We start from the raw sequence: 14876 nt of genomic DNA, 5'->3' as shown, positions 1-14876 counted from the left end.
CTTTAAAATCTAATTTTATGAAAAGTTTTCCATCATTGAAATAGTAGAATGTAAAATTTAAGTGAATAGATATAAAAAAGAGTGATAATAATAAATTGCAAACCATACCAAATACAAAGTTTCATGAAGTGACATATAAAATTATTTCTTCTCTATATTAAATATTTTTCATACTGAGAAATGCATCCTGTTTGAAAAATTTTACATGCAAATAAATTTTATTTAATGTGATGATCACTTATATACTATGTAACATTTGAAATTGTCAGATTATCCATTAATGCAAACTTTATTGAACGTAAACCAACTATAAGACATTTTCAGGTGTTATAAGGAATAAATGTGTCAGCTATTCATCAGTAGGTGATAGTGTCAAATAAATAAATTCAGAAAAATTATGACAATATACTAAAAAGATGGAAAAGCAAAATATCCTTTATGTTCACCAGAGAAAAATGAGACTTCTATTCAGACTTTAAATTTTACTTAGGATTTTAAATCAGTGTGAGGCAGTCCACACAAAGAAGCAAAGACATTCCAAGCAAATAGGGAAAACAAAATGTTTTAAATTATAGATTATATATATGGATTTCTAAATGTTTAAAGAAGTAAAAATAGTCATTGAGGTCTGTATCATAATAAAAGCTTGAAATTATACTGTACAGACTATTAAAAGCTAGATTTAAAAAGTTATTACTTTGTATTTAACAGGAAGTAAATTTAAATGTATTTTAGAAAATACTAGTATCATAGCATTTTCTTCTATCAAAAATGACATAGGCTCACTAAATATATTCACCAAGTTAAAAATAAAAGCAAATTTACTCTTGTGTAGATCTCTGTGCATGGTTTCCTCATCTTCAGATTTTGCCTTTTCAAAAAAAATTACTCTGACAGTTATATATAATTACCATAGCATCTGTCTTATATTACCTAAGCAATATCTTGCTTATTTTTATTCATTTCAGTTGTTAGCAAGTGAGATTATATCTGCATTTATAATATTGACTGATTTCTTTGTGACATTTACTGAGAAATCTGGGGTGATGGGATCTTCTATCATTTTTTATATTGCCAATAGTGATAAAATATATGATGAAATGGGAGTTTGATAAGTATTTTTGAATAAGCAAAAAAATGGGAAAAGCATCATCCTTATTATTTTACATATATATTTTTTCATCAAAAATGAGACTAATGGTACTAAGTTCAGCTAATTCAGTGATAAAGCTACAGATTGGAGTGCTTGTTATCTGCTTAGAAACCCATTTATTTTCATCATTCTATAAATTTCTAAAGAAGCAATAAAATAGTTATAACCTTTCCCATGGAATAAATGCAATACATTTTATCTCATATATTCTGATTTTAAACCGCATTTATGAATAACATTGTGATAAATGAGTTTTCCATTAATATTTATCTGTACTGTAATTATTTCCTCAAAATAAATTCTGAGGAATACATGTAAATATCATTGATTAAACGCATTTATCCTAAAGGTGATTTTGACAGATTTAATGAGACCTTATGATATATTATCTTTGGAGTAAAGAATTAGTAATCATTTAAATCAGTCATGTTTTTCTTGGTTTTACTTTTTTAGTCAATGACCATTTCTACCTAAATTCTATTCTCTGTTACTTGAAAATGGCTATTATCTATGCCTGGATCATGTGCACAAGCATTACCACACACAACTCGGAACTATAATCTCTGACAATAACACACTCTTATTCAGAGCCTTATAATTAATTAACAAATTTTTAGTTTGTCACCCTCTGTGTGGATACAAAAACACTAACACAGATTTAAGAATGAAAAACACTAATCCATATCTCATATGAAAACAATTCAATATTCTCATTGCAAGTTTGTCCCACCAACTAGCTAGCATCTGAGAACAATCCATTTTTGTATATGTATTCCATTGTGAATTCTTCTTACTTATGGAATTTATAGTCCATCTCATCTCATTAAAGACTTTTAGGACTTTACTTACTTGTTTGTTACAACTGTGCAAAAGATATTATTATCCAGCCTTAACCTTTCTCTTGAGATACAGCAGTAATTGGATTGTAACCTGCAAAGACTGCAAACGGAGAGAGAGAATAGGAGAAACAGAATTGGGGAGATATTTTTTCACTATTGGAGCAATTTACTAGTATAATTTACTAGTATGCTGTGCTGTATTTGAACTTTTCTGATATGAAATATAAAAATTGTAGTAGATAGACCTTACCTATTTGTGTTTGTGATGTTGAAAGAAGGTTCAGAAGAATTAAGCTGCCATTACAACTAACTGGGACCTGAGGAATTGCAAATGGTTACACACTAGCACTCACACTATGTTCTGATCATGCATCTGGGCCAGAAGAAACATCATAGCACTTTCCCCATGCGCAGTGGCCTGTGATCAGTGTCACTGTCCACAAATCTTACACATCTGCCAGTGTTGGCGTATGACCTAAAGCTCACTTCCACTTCTTTTCTGGTTAAAAGCTTTCAATGTCCTTGATTACATGATAGCGAAATTGTCTTCTTAATTCGCTTGTCACTATTAACAGTGTATTTCACAGGAGGTATTTGTGTTCAGATCCAATCAAATTGCATTAACTGAAAAGAAGGAATTTCAAATCAGTTAAAATATTTTTGAAATTATGCTGTGATATCCTTTAAAACTTTTGAAAAGCATTTCCACAACTAGCATAATATTGTAAAGGAAAATGAAACCCTCTGGAACTGGCATGGATCTCACACATCACACATTGCAGTCTCTTTAACTTTCACATCAGGAAGCAGAGGTTTATAGAAAAGTTCAGTAATTTTCTTACCCGTCCACATTTGATGAGAGACAGAGGCAAGATTGCCAGTTAGCGCCATTACTATGACACTACAAATCGTGGTACCAAACAGCAATTACAGGATCTGGTTTGTATGCCACAGTTGTGCAATTCTTATATTTCAAAATCACCCTCCCTCAGACCCAAATTTATACTGAGATAGTGGATTTAAGCTCATTTTAGGGCAAACTGAACTCACTTGGCAGTAAGAGTTCCTTTTTGACCTCCAAAAATGTAGGACAGAATTCTGGGGTTTAGCATTAAGTTTTCAGATAGAAATGGCAGGCTATTCTTTTCTAATCTGTGATGCATCTGAAATTTAGTTGAGTGCTCATTAATTTAATTCACATTGACTTTCAAGGAGTTCATTTTCACTCACTTGTTTTCTTTTCTCACAGTCCCTAATTGTAGTGCCAGCCCTCACGGTTTTGTGCATTTGACACATCTGAGGTTCTTTCTTAGAATGCAATAAGTGTTTGTGAAGCTTTCTAATGATTTAAAAACTATGTGTCAGTGTGTAATTAACACTAGTCAAGAGTGTCTCAGTCTGAGCAACTTTAGATTAAGGAGAGAGGATAATGAAGCAAGTGAGTAGGAAGGGTTATTTTCCCAGCACAGTGTATACTTTCCTGCCTTAAATGTGTCTTCACACAGCAAGAAATAGTTCATCTCCACGTGTTGATATATTTGGTGCAAAACAAATTGTAAATCTTCAAAAGTTATTAAAATATGAAGCTCAAAAATTAACACAAAATGCAAAGAGATTTAGTTTAATTTTGTTTTTGTTTAAGTTAAAAGCTGAGTGCAAAAAGCAAACTTGTAATCAAATAGAAACTTAAATAATGTTAAATTTTAAAAGCAAAATCCTTTAAGTATGTCCCAGATCTGTACTCTTCTATCTCCATTGCCGTCACCTGTCTTGTTTCCTATTGTCATTTTAAATTTTCTTCCTTTTTCCAGGGTTACCACACCCATAATCATTTTAATGAACCCTTCCCTGAGCATCCAGACTGATGTTGGCTCATCTTTCACTTAAAACTAGTTACTTTTCTCTCATTGCTGAGACACAATACCCAACACCCAAAGTTAAAAAGGAAAAGATTTATTTAGCTCACAATTTATAAAGGTTCAGTCCATACCCGCTGACTCCAAGGAAGTAGCTTTGCAGAGAACAATACTTCATGGGGGCCAGAAAGCACCAAAGCAACAAGGGATGAACACAGCTCTTTATGCTGTTGTTATCTTACCCAGACTACTTAGAGTGGGTAGCAATCACACCCGCAATCCTTAGCCCTTGAGCCTAGCATTGCACCATGAATCGATCCCAGCATCACACACCCTAGATCCAGCCACCTCTGAAAAAAACCCTACCTGTGACCACAGGAGGCTCTGGGGAGACATCAAAGCACAAGGCGTTAAAACTATCCTATAGATTCCCATTGTCATGAAGGTGAAATATAGAATCTACTATGGACTTCAGAAAAAGTGCAAACTTAAGCTACTTCTGTACATTTCTATTCTTGTTTCCCACCAGCCCTCAAAACATGTAGAGGAAGTGGAGATGATCTTGCATAATTATTAGCTAATTATTAAAAGTGTATCTTTTTATGACAATTAAAACCCATAATGCAAGGGTCTTATGTGCCATTTTCACTATTATATCATTGGGGTCTATATCTATATTTTGCACATACTTGATACTCGAGTATTTCTCAACTGTGCAATATATGTGGATCATCTTTCAATATTTGAATTTATTTATCTGCTCTGTGAAATAAATCTATGTAGAAACGATGAAACAGTTCATTTTATAAGTAGTCCTGGAAATACTTGTTTATATATTATGCTAGCATTAGTACATTTTAAAATTGTTGATGATAGGCAGAAGAGTATAAACAGTAATAAATAATACAGAAAGTTTTTCGTTGTTCCTTTGCTTTCTTTCCATCATCCACACATGATAGAGACAAATGATCTAGAAATGGCATTTACTGGGAATTTACTGGTAGAAAAAGATGAGATCTACAAACTAAAGAGATTGAAAAAGAAAAAAAAAATTTAAAAAGCTGAAATTTCTCTCATTATTTTGGCTTAGTTTATTTTTTTCCTTTTAGTACTTTTTTCTTCACCATTTTTCTGTTTGACAAAGATATTCTGTGAGTCACTGCAGATTTCAGAACAATTTGATTCAAGGACCCATGCAATAGACAGTAACCATCTAAGGTAATGAGGAATCAATTATAATGCCATGTTTGTGCAAACCAAAACAGTTCTCTTCAAAAGAAAGTGATCCCAGCTTTCAAACAATGATTCTGTTGTTTTGTAGGTTGTAGACACATAATATTACTTAGGCCTAAGATTACTAAAATGTTAGAACAAGGCTGTCTCCCACACACAAAATATTACATAATCGTTTTTCACTCTTCTATCTGCTTTTCCCGAGTTGACAAAAAGAATATTCTTTTTCAGATGGTAAAAGTCATAATTACGTTGAATCTTTTAGCACTATCAAAGTGCTTTGTGTATTAATTAAATAAAATTTTATTAGTAGAATGAATGTTTTATTTCAAATAAATATGAACTAATATATAGATTAAATTATAGACTGAATCCAAACATTGAGTACAACATTTAGCAATTGATATAGATACTATGGCACGAATATTTTGAAAAAAGAACTCTTCATGAGCACTTTAAAGATTAAAATGGCATTCTGAATGTTTACTTGAGAGAGAAGTACATGTATCAAGGAATTACAGATTATGTAAATATTTGAGTATTGCAGAAAGGAGGACATCAGGAGTGCTATGTTTATTTGTTTTGTTATTTGGTTGTTTCAGTTTTAAATAATTTAAGTACTTTTATTTTACACTGGAATAAACTATTCAGTGGCAAAATAGTTTTGAATATATGCTAAGTCCAAGAAACTTAGAACAATGATTATGAAACTTTACTTTTATTGAATAATAATTCAGTTTGTATTTAAATATGAATGCAAATATTGATATTATTGTAACTATGTCAAAAAATATAAGATTATATGAAAGTGAATAATGTTGAAACTAGTTATAGGGAACTCATTGATTGGCCAGGAAGCTTGTTTAAGAATTTGGAATTTAAGGTACACTGGGCATAATGAGTAGAAATAAGCCATGCCTGCATCTATAACGAACCAACAATTTCAAATCCCTAAAATGAGATAATTCTATGCAGATTCAATGAGCTAAATCCAAACTAATGTGGCTAAGCCACAGTGCATAGAGGAGGAAGAGTTTTAGATGAGACCATGTAGGTTAGAAGCTACAAAGATCAAATGGCAATCGCAATGCCTTTTTAAAATTTAATAAAAGGAAAAGAGGGAGGATCATGTCTAAAATAATGCCACGAGTTCTTCTTGACTTCTTAATTAATTTTATTGGTATATTTTAGATGTACATAATAACATGCATCATAGGGAATTTGCATCTGTACATGATGTATCTTGAGTCTTGTTTACTTCCCATTCCCTTCCTTCCCTTCAAACCCTCACCCCTCCTTATTTAAAAAAGCTTTATTTCTATTTTTTTCTGCTGTGCTTTTTTTCTTTTTCTCTTCCTGCCTTCCCCCCACTCTTCCTACTTCACCTTCTCATTGGAACATTTTCTTCCTATTGCCCAATTTCTATCTTACATTTCGGTCCTTATTTACACTTTTGGTTTTTCACATCAGAAATATTTCACACATGCAATATTTGAACATGTGCATGTGATTTATTTTATGTAAGAGTATGATCTCAAGGTGTACCCATTTACATAGAGATGTTTCAGGTTTACCATTCTTTATGGCAGAGTAGTACTCCATTGTATAGGACCCGTATATTTTTTATTCATTCATTGGTTGATGGGCATTTGGACTGTTTCTGTCTTGGTTACTTTTCTCTCTTTGCTGAGACAAAATACTGACACCCAGAATTAAGGAAAGAAAGATATATTTGGCTTACAGTTTGTGGAGGCTTCAGTCTATAACCAGCTGGCTCCAAGGCAAGGCAGGGGCAACACTTCAAGGTGGCACAAGACAGCAAAAGCAGCAAGAGCAAAAACGGGGGAGAGCAAGCCTCTTTTCCCTCACTGTATGCTGGTTATCCACCGACACCCACACAGTGTCAATACCCTCCTCTTGCACAGGCTCAGTATGAATATCAAAAAAGTCCTAGAGCAGGGAGTGCATGTCCTTTTCACCCCAGGAAGCAGAACTGCTGAGTAACTCCTCAAGTTGACACAGTGTATCAACCATAACAGATTCCAACATTTAACTATTGCAAACTGTGCTGCTGTAAACATGATTGTGCATAAATCACTGTGGTATGATGCTTTTAATTCTTCTAGGAAGATATCAAGAATGAGGATAGCTGGATCAAATGCAACTTCTAGTTTTAGTTTGTGTAGAATCTCCACACTGATTTCCACAGTGGTAGCACCACTCTACACTCCCATAAACAGTCAAGAAGCATTCCTTTCTCTCCACAGCTTCACCAGCATTTGTTATTGACTGATTTCTTGATAATAGCCATTCTTTCTGGGGTGAGATGGGATCTCTCTCATCTTTCAAATGAGCAGTAATGTTCAATATTTTTTAATATATTAATTTGTAATTTCTACTTCTCTATCTGAGAAGTGTCTCTTCTTTTCAGATGTCCATTTTTAGATAGGGTTTTTAAATTTGGGGGAGGGTGTCTGAATTATGTTTTGAGTTCTTTATATGCAATAGATATTAGTACTTTGTGAAACAGCTGGGAAAATTTTTCCCACTCCATCACCTGTCTCTTCACTCTGTTGGGGTTTTTTGATTTACAATTCCAAACATTTCATAATAAGATGAGAACCCATATGTTGCTTTTCTGTGCTATTTCCTGTATGATTGGGGTTTTATTCATTCATCTATGCCTACATCTATGCCCTATATTGAGTAAGAGTGGTGATAATGGACATTCTTGTCTTGTTCCTGACTTTAAAGTGAAAATTTTCAGGTTTTGACCATTTAGTACAATGTTAGCATGGGTTCACCATTGAAGACCATCTATTCCAAGTTTCTATAGGACTTTATAATGAATGGGTGTTGGACTTTCTCAAATGCTGCTTCTGCATCTACTGAGATGATCATGTGCTTTTTGTTTTTGGCTCTGCTAGTATGGTGTATTACACTTATTGATTTGTGCATGTTAAACTATCCTTGCATCCCTGGGATAGATTATTCTTGGTCACGGTGTATAATTTTGATGATTCGCTGCATTCTTTTGGCCAGTAATTTGTTCAGGATTGTTATGTCTGTGTTCATTAGGGAGACTGGCCTGTAGCTCTCTTTTTTGATTGGGTACTTCTCTGGTTTTGGTATCAGGGTAATGCTTTGTTCCAGGCATGAGTTTGGAAGTATTGATCACTTTCAATTTCATTAATTAATTTTGAGGAGTAGTGGCATTAGGTCTTCTCTACTCTTGTAGAATTCAAAAGTGAGTCTGTCAGGCCCTGGGTAGATTTATTCTCTTTATGGGTAGATTTTTAACAACAACTTTTAATAACAATACCATTGACTGATATTGGATTATTTGGAATCTTTACATCTTCTTGATTAAGCTTTGGTAGTTCATATGTACCTAGGAATCTGTACATTTCTTCTGTTTTCCATCTTATTAGAATATAGATAGGTTCACAAAGTAGGTATTAATGATTTGGATTTGTGCAGGATTTGGTATGATTTTGGTCTTTTCATTTCTAATTGCATAGATTTGAGGCTTTCCTTTCATTTTTTTGGATAAAATTTGATAGGGATTTGTCAATGTTACCTAATCCTCCAACAAACCAACTCTTTGATTCACTGATTCTTTGTTTTGTTTTCTTAGCCTCAGTGGCATTAATTTCTGCTCTGATCTTTATAATTTCCTCCCTCAAATGAGCTTTGGAGTTGACTAACTCTTATTTTTCTATTAGCTTGAGGTTGAATATTAGGCTATTTATTTGAACTCATTCTGTTTCTCTTTTTTATTTTTCTGTTCTCTTTCTTTCTCCTTTCTTTCTTTCTTTCTTTCTTTCTTTCTTTCTTTTTTTCTTTCTTTTTTTTTTTTTTTGAGACAGAGTCTTACCATGCAGTTCAGGCTGCCCTTGAACTCACTATATATCTGAAACTGGCCTCAAATTCACAATGATCCTCCTGACTCTGCCTTCCAAGTGGTGGGATTACAGGTGTATGCCACCATGCCTGATTTCTTGATTTTCTGATGTGGGAATTTACCACTATAAATTTCCCTCATAGCACTTCTTTCATTGTTTCCTATAAGTTCCAATATGTTATATTGTTTAATTATAGAGACTGTCTAATTTCTCCTTCAATTTCATCTGTGACCCATTGGTTGTTCATGACGGTGTTATTTAATTTCCATGTGTTTACATATTTTCTGTGGTTTCTTTTGCCATTGATTTCCAATTTTATTGCACTATGGTCTAATAATATATGGAGGATAATTTGAATTCTTTTGCATTTACCTAAGCATGTCTTATGAGCTAATATGTGGTCTATTTTGGAGAACAACCCGTGTGCAGCTGAGAAGAATGTCTACACTGGTGTTGTGCAATGGAACACTCTACTAGGTCCATTTATACACAGATTTAGTTCAATTCTGGTATTTCTTTGTTCACTTTTTCTCTAGCTCATCTGTCTATTTGATCAGAGTGCATAACTATATGCAGTATACCATGTAGTATATGATGAGTGGCAGTGGGGAAGCTGACAGTCATTGATAAAGTAAGAGTTTTTAATGAGAATGAGGCTCATGAGAATGAGGCTGTCTAGTGAGAAGATACAGATAGGCAGAAAGAAAGAGGGGCTGAGATGAAGCCCAATAAATGGCAAGATTTCTAGATCTGGTTAACCTGGAGAAATCTGCAAAGCAGAGTGCAAAGAAATAGGTACAAATGTGTGTGTGTGTGTGTGTGTGTGTGTGTGTGTGTAAGAAAGAGAGAGATGAGGGAGGGGTGATCTTCCAAGATGAAAAGTTAACACAGAAATCTTAGGTTCAATGCAACATAGGGTTTCCTTAGAATTGTTAAAATGAGAAACTACTGAGTATCTAAGTGTGTGAAATCCGAGTGTACAGTGCTTACTTTCTCATTTTATTTATGTCTTTGTATCTTGTTACTTATTATTTTCACTACTTCATTGGAGTTTTTGTCCTAGGTTTGGAATATTATGTAAGGCAACCTCCTAAATGACTAATTGGAATATTGCAATATTCATTAATCAGTTTGCCGCTTATTTTTTCTTCAGTTGCATTTTGGCGATTGTGATTTTCATCTGAATGTATTTTTTACTAATGCTGGAGGGTCCCATTGCTTAGATTCCATATATGCATATATTTAAGAACATACGTTCAGTTCAACAGTTGAGCAAGGTTCTGAACACCAGCAGATATTTTTGAACTTTGGCGTTTGATTGGTGGAAAGGACAAGGCTGGAGCCATTTGATAACTGAGGTATGACTGCAATGCTAATTTATAATGAGGAGAACGTTAGAGATTACAAACCATGTGTTTTAGCAACTTTCACCTTGCTGGGACAAAACACTGACCACCGTAAATTACCTGAAGAAATGTTTATTTTGGGTTCACAGGTTGAGAAGTTTCCAACTTCAAGATAGAAACTGCAAGGTGGAAGAGCCTGGCGAGTGGAAAGCTTCTGTCATGACAGTGCTTGGAAGCAGAGACGGAAGAAAGGAACCAGGGAGGGAGATCCACCCTTGCAGGTAACATCCCCAGGGACCACTGTCTTCTGACCAGACCTCACCTTCTAGCAACAGGTCAGCTATAGTGCCCTGTAATTCAATCACCTAAAACAACACCTCAGGACATATGAGTGTTTTGTTTTGTTTTATGTAAACTATTCGAAGAAAGATTTAATATGGAAGAACAAAAAATATGCAGTAAATGATAAAATACAAAAGAAACACTAGAACATGAAGTATTACATCACAAGGTGATCCAAAATATAAACGGGGTAAAATCATTTACTTAAGAGGAAGATCATTCAAATTAGAGTAAAAAGCAAGACTACATTTTACTTGTGAGTAAAACATGCATATCTAAATAACTGAGGAAATTTGAAAGAAAACCAAAAGGCAAAATCATTGTATTCTGAAACCCTGTATCATTCTTATTGTTTTTGCTTTGGCTTTTTTTTTTTTTTGTCTATGTTGTTGGCATTTTGCTATTGCTCTTTTTAAAATTCTCTTTAAAATAAAAATAATTAAAAATAAAGACGTTAGCGGCTTCAGTATATGGTGACAGTGAACTCAAGGACATGGGACATGTATGGAAAGAATGTGTTCTGTATCATGGATTATTCTGTGTAATCACTTTATGAATTTATTTGGTATTACTTACATGTACATGATGTTCTTTATATTAACTATTTTTAATGAAAGTAAAAAGTGAAAAAAACAAACATTAAGGACAATGTTACAATGAGCATGTTGGTTCTCTCTCCTCAGCGTCCTTGAAGTGAGCGATGAGGACGGGCACAAACAAGCCAAGGGCCCTGAGCCAGGTAACTCTTCAAACCTGGGAGCTTTGTTTCCTGATGCTGGATGAGAGCCACACTAAAGGAGCCAAGAGTAGCACATGCCTTGTCTCTCTGCTTGAGGTGATGAAATCACCAACCAACGAACCCAACTGAATGCTTAAAAAAGAAAAGAAAATTAAATAAATGAAACCAAATGATCTCCTACTGCCTGAGTTAGCCCTCCTGCAGGCCCTGTTAGAGGCAGAGCGAGTTTCAGTGTGGCTGAACGTTGCCACCTGTGCTTTAGGAATCTGGGCGCACAGATGTTTCCTCCTTGCCCTTAAGCAAAAAGGTCAGGCTTAGGGTTTTTCGTGGTTGTTTCCACCAGCTTTCTAGAGTAGAGATTTATGTTTAATTTATTTTCTCATTTTTACTTCTTAAGCAACAGGCTAAGCTTCCTGTGGAAAACATAAGAAGTCTTGAGAAGATAAAGCAAGTCAAAATTAAATTCTGAATATTAACAAGACAAAAGCAAAAGTTGAGGTTTGGACCTTAGTTTCTGCAGGTTTCAACAGGAAAAAAAATGAAACAAAATTGTTTTTAATTTAAAGCCAAAATTTCTGAAGTAAAAGTTCAGTACAGATGCTGGAGCAGAAGACCAAGGAAAACTAAACAAACAGATTCTACTGTTGTCAGAAAAAAAAAAATAGTCAACCTGAAAAAAATATCAAAAAACATGAAGAAATTGAATTAATAATGAAAGTTTTCTAAAATTTTTCATATTCAGATGGCTTAACTCATATTTTTATTGAACTTTCAACATTCATGGCAACTTATGCTATGTACAATCTAGGAAAATAGAAATAGAAGATTTTGACTCACATATCTAAAATAGCCATTTCAAAGAATAGCATAAGCAAAAAGAATTACAGTATCATTTAACTTATAAAAATGTTATGTTTCCTTTCAAATATTTTTAAAAATCCTAACTAGCAAAAATAGTGCACTAAAAATAGTAATATGTCATGTACAAATAAAAATGAGGATGATTTGACATCAGAAAATGTCTTGGTATAATCTATTTTGATGATAGACTGAAAGAGAACAAAATCATATGATTATCTAAAATAACAGAGAAAAGACACAGGGTAAAAGAAAGTAAGTCTGACAGAAAGTACCATCAAATTAGAAATAGGGAACATCTTTAGTTTGGCAAAGCCTATCTAAACTAAATAACAACAGTTAGCTGTAGTTTTATGGAACAAATGTTAAATTATTTGGCAATAAGAAAAAATGTCCAGTATTTGTATTTTATAAATGGAAAAATACAAGCACTGGCTTGATAATCATGAAACAAGAAGATATAATGGGATGAGAGGCAAAACAGAAAGGTCAATATGTTTAAATTGAGATAATTTGCAGATGCAAGGAGCACCAACATAGAATAATCACTGACAAGAAAAGAATTAGAATTAGTAAAAGTTACAGCAATTTTGCCACACAGAAGAGCAATATCAATATCTACTACTACTATCAGTACTACTCAGTACTATCAATACTACTCAGAAACAACATGAAATAAGCTATATTAGCATATACATATTTATAAATGTACATATATAAACATTATAAATAACATACAATAGTCATTAAATATCTCCAAAAAATGTTTAGTGATTTAGTTCAAATAATGACATTTTAATTGAAATATTAAAATTATATATTGTATACTTTAAGAATATATGATGTCTTCCTAGGCCAAAATAATTCTTAACCAAAATTACAGTGGAATTTTTAAGCAGTAGTATAATTATTCTAAAATTAATATGAAAGTATGCAGTCTACAAACATCCAGATCAACTACAAATAATAAAATCAAAGTAGATCTGCCCATGAACACTGAAAAAAGTAGCAGGAAACAATATAAATCCAATAAAGCAAATACTGTGAAAACTACTTTTATAAGAACAAGAGGTTAAAATTGATGGGGACAATCTAACATCTTCTAATAGGAAGACAAACAATAGTACATTTTAGTATGTAAAAATTAAAGACATATTTTCAGCAAAAAATGTAGCAGATAAATTAACAAATGAATAATATTTTAAGGGAAAAGATCAATTGAAAAGAAGCTTATGAAAATATATACAATCTCATTTAAAGTGAGAAATATATAAAATTTGAAGAAGACACCACATAAGAGGTGTGAGGTTGACCAAAATTAGGAGGTCATGTAATAATAAATTTGTTAAGCTATGAAGAAGTAGGAATTTTCCTACATTGCTAATGTAAAGAGAAACAGCAGTTCTGTGAAATAATCAGAACTATTCAGTGAACATAAATGTTTACAAATCTTGTTAATGAGCCACCTATTCTTCCTGTGCTTATAGACAAATAGAAAATCGAAAGCAGACATACAAAGCAATGTGCTAAAAAAGATTTACCACTTATTCATCCATTAAGGAAATAGACGCCTACCTGGGCTGGTATACAACAGTCAGAAATGACCAAAACATTCACCTAAGGGACCATGCATAAATCTTTAAAACTCCAGCGGGGCAAAAAAGGAAGAAGCAAATCAAGTTCATTGGGACAAACAGAATTTTCATAAATGAAAATACACACTTTATAGATACTCATGACCAACACTCCCAGCAAATAAACCGAAAGGAAGGTTGTGTTAGAAAAGCCCAGGCCTCCGCTGAAGCATAGAGAGAACCTCAGCAATAGGACTCTGGACTGTGGAGAACACGAAGATGTGAGCGGATAATCTGAAGCCACTTTGCTGTAGGAGCGTTAGCCACCAAGAGGGCGCGGATGCTCTTCTTTCGCTTGGAGACAGGGTCACATTTTGGACCAAGCAGAGTTTCTTCTGTTTGTTTTATAGTCTTGGGTGATAACTGTGACAAAGTTGAATCTGAGTATCCTGAGTGACTGTTTTTTTCCAGAGGACAGAGGCCCATGTTTGAAACCTCCTCGGGAGGGGTTTTTAAACACAGGCCCTAAAGCAGAAGGCAACTTTCCAGTCTCCTGTCCCTGGGAAAAGCGGGAGCAATGGGGCATGCGGACAGGGAAGCGGTGATGGACACAGCCAAGAAGCTGGGGTCCTGGAAGGGGAAGCTTTAGCAAACAGTAACAATCACATCAGGAGTAGAAGCAACCCATCGAGAAGATGGCATTCAGCTTTGTGCTGGATTAGAAAAACAGAGGCCACCTCTGTGTGTGAAGAAACATAAATCTTCCTGAGAAGAAGACACATCGCTGGGCACTTCTACATTTTTTACAAATTATCAAACTATGACATTAGGAATCAGGATAGAATTGACACGGGGAGGGCTGTGGCACATGTCAGAAAGGAGGTTTTCTGGAAGTTGACAAAGCACTATTTTTGGATATCTATGTTTTATATGATTGTTCACTTTAGGAAATCTCATCAAATTTTTTAGTAAAAGGTTTTGTGTTGTTATGCATGCTTCACTTGAGTTTTAATACTTACTTTATTTTTTAA

Source organism: Chinchilla lanigera, unplaced genomic scaffold, assembly GCF_000276665.1.
Source record: "Chinchilla lanigera isolate Chin_1 unplaced genomic scaffold, ChiLan1.0 scaffold00017, whole genome shotgun sequence".
NCBI lineage: Eukaryota > Metazoa > Chordata > Mammalia > Rodentia > Chinchillidae > Chinchilla > Chinchilla lanigera.
This window is presented reverse-complemented; position numbering follows the sequence as displayed.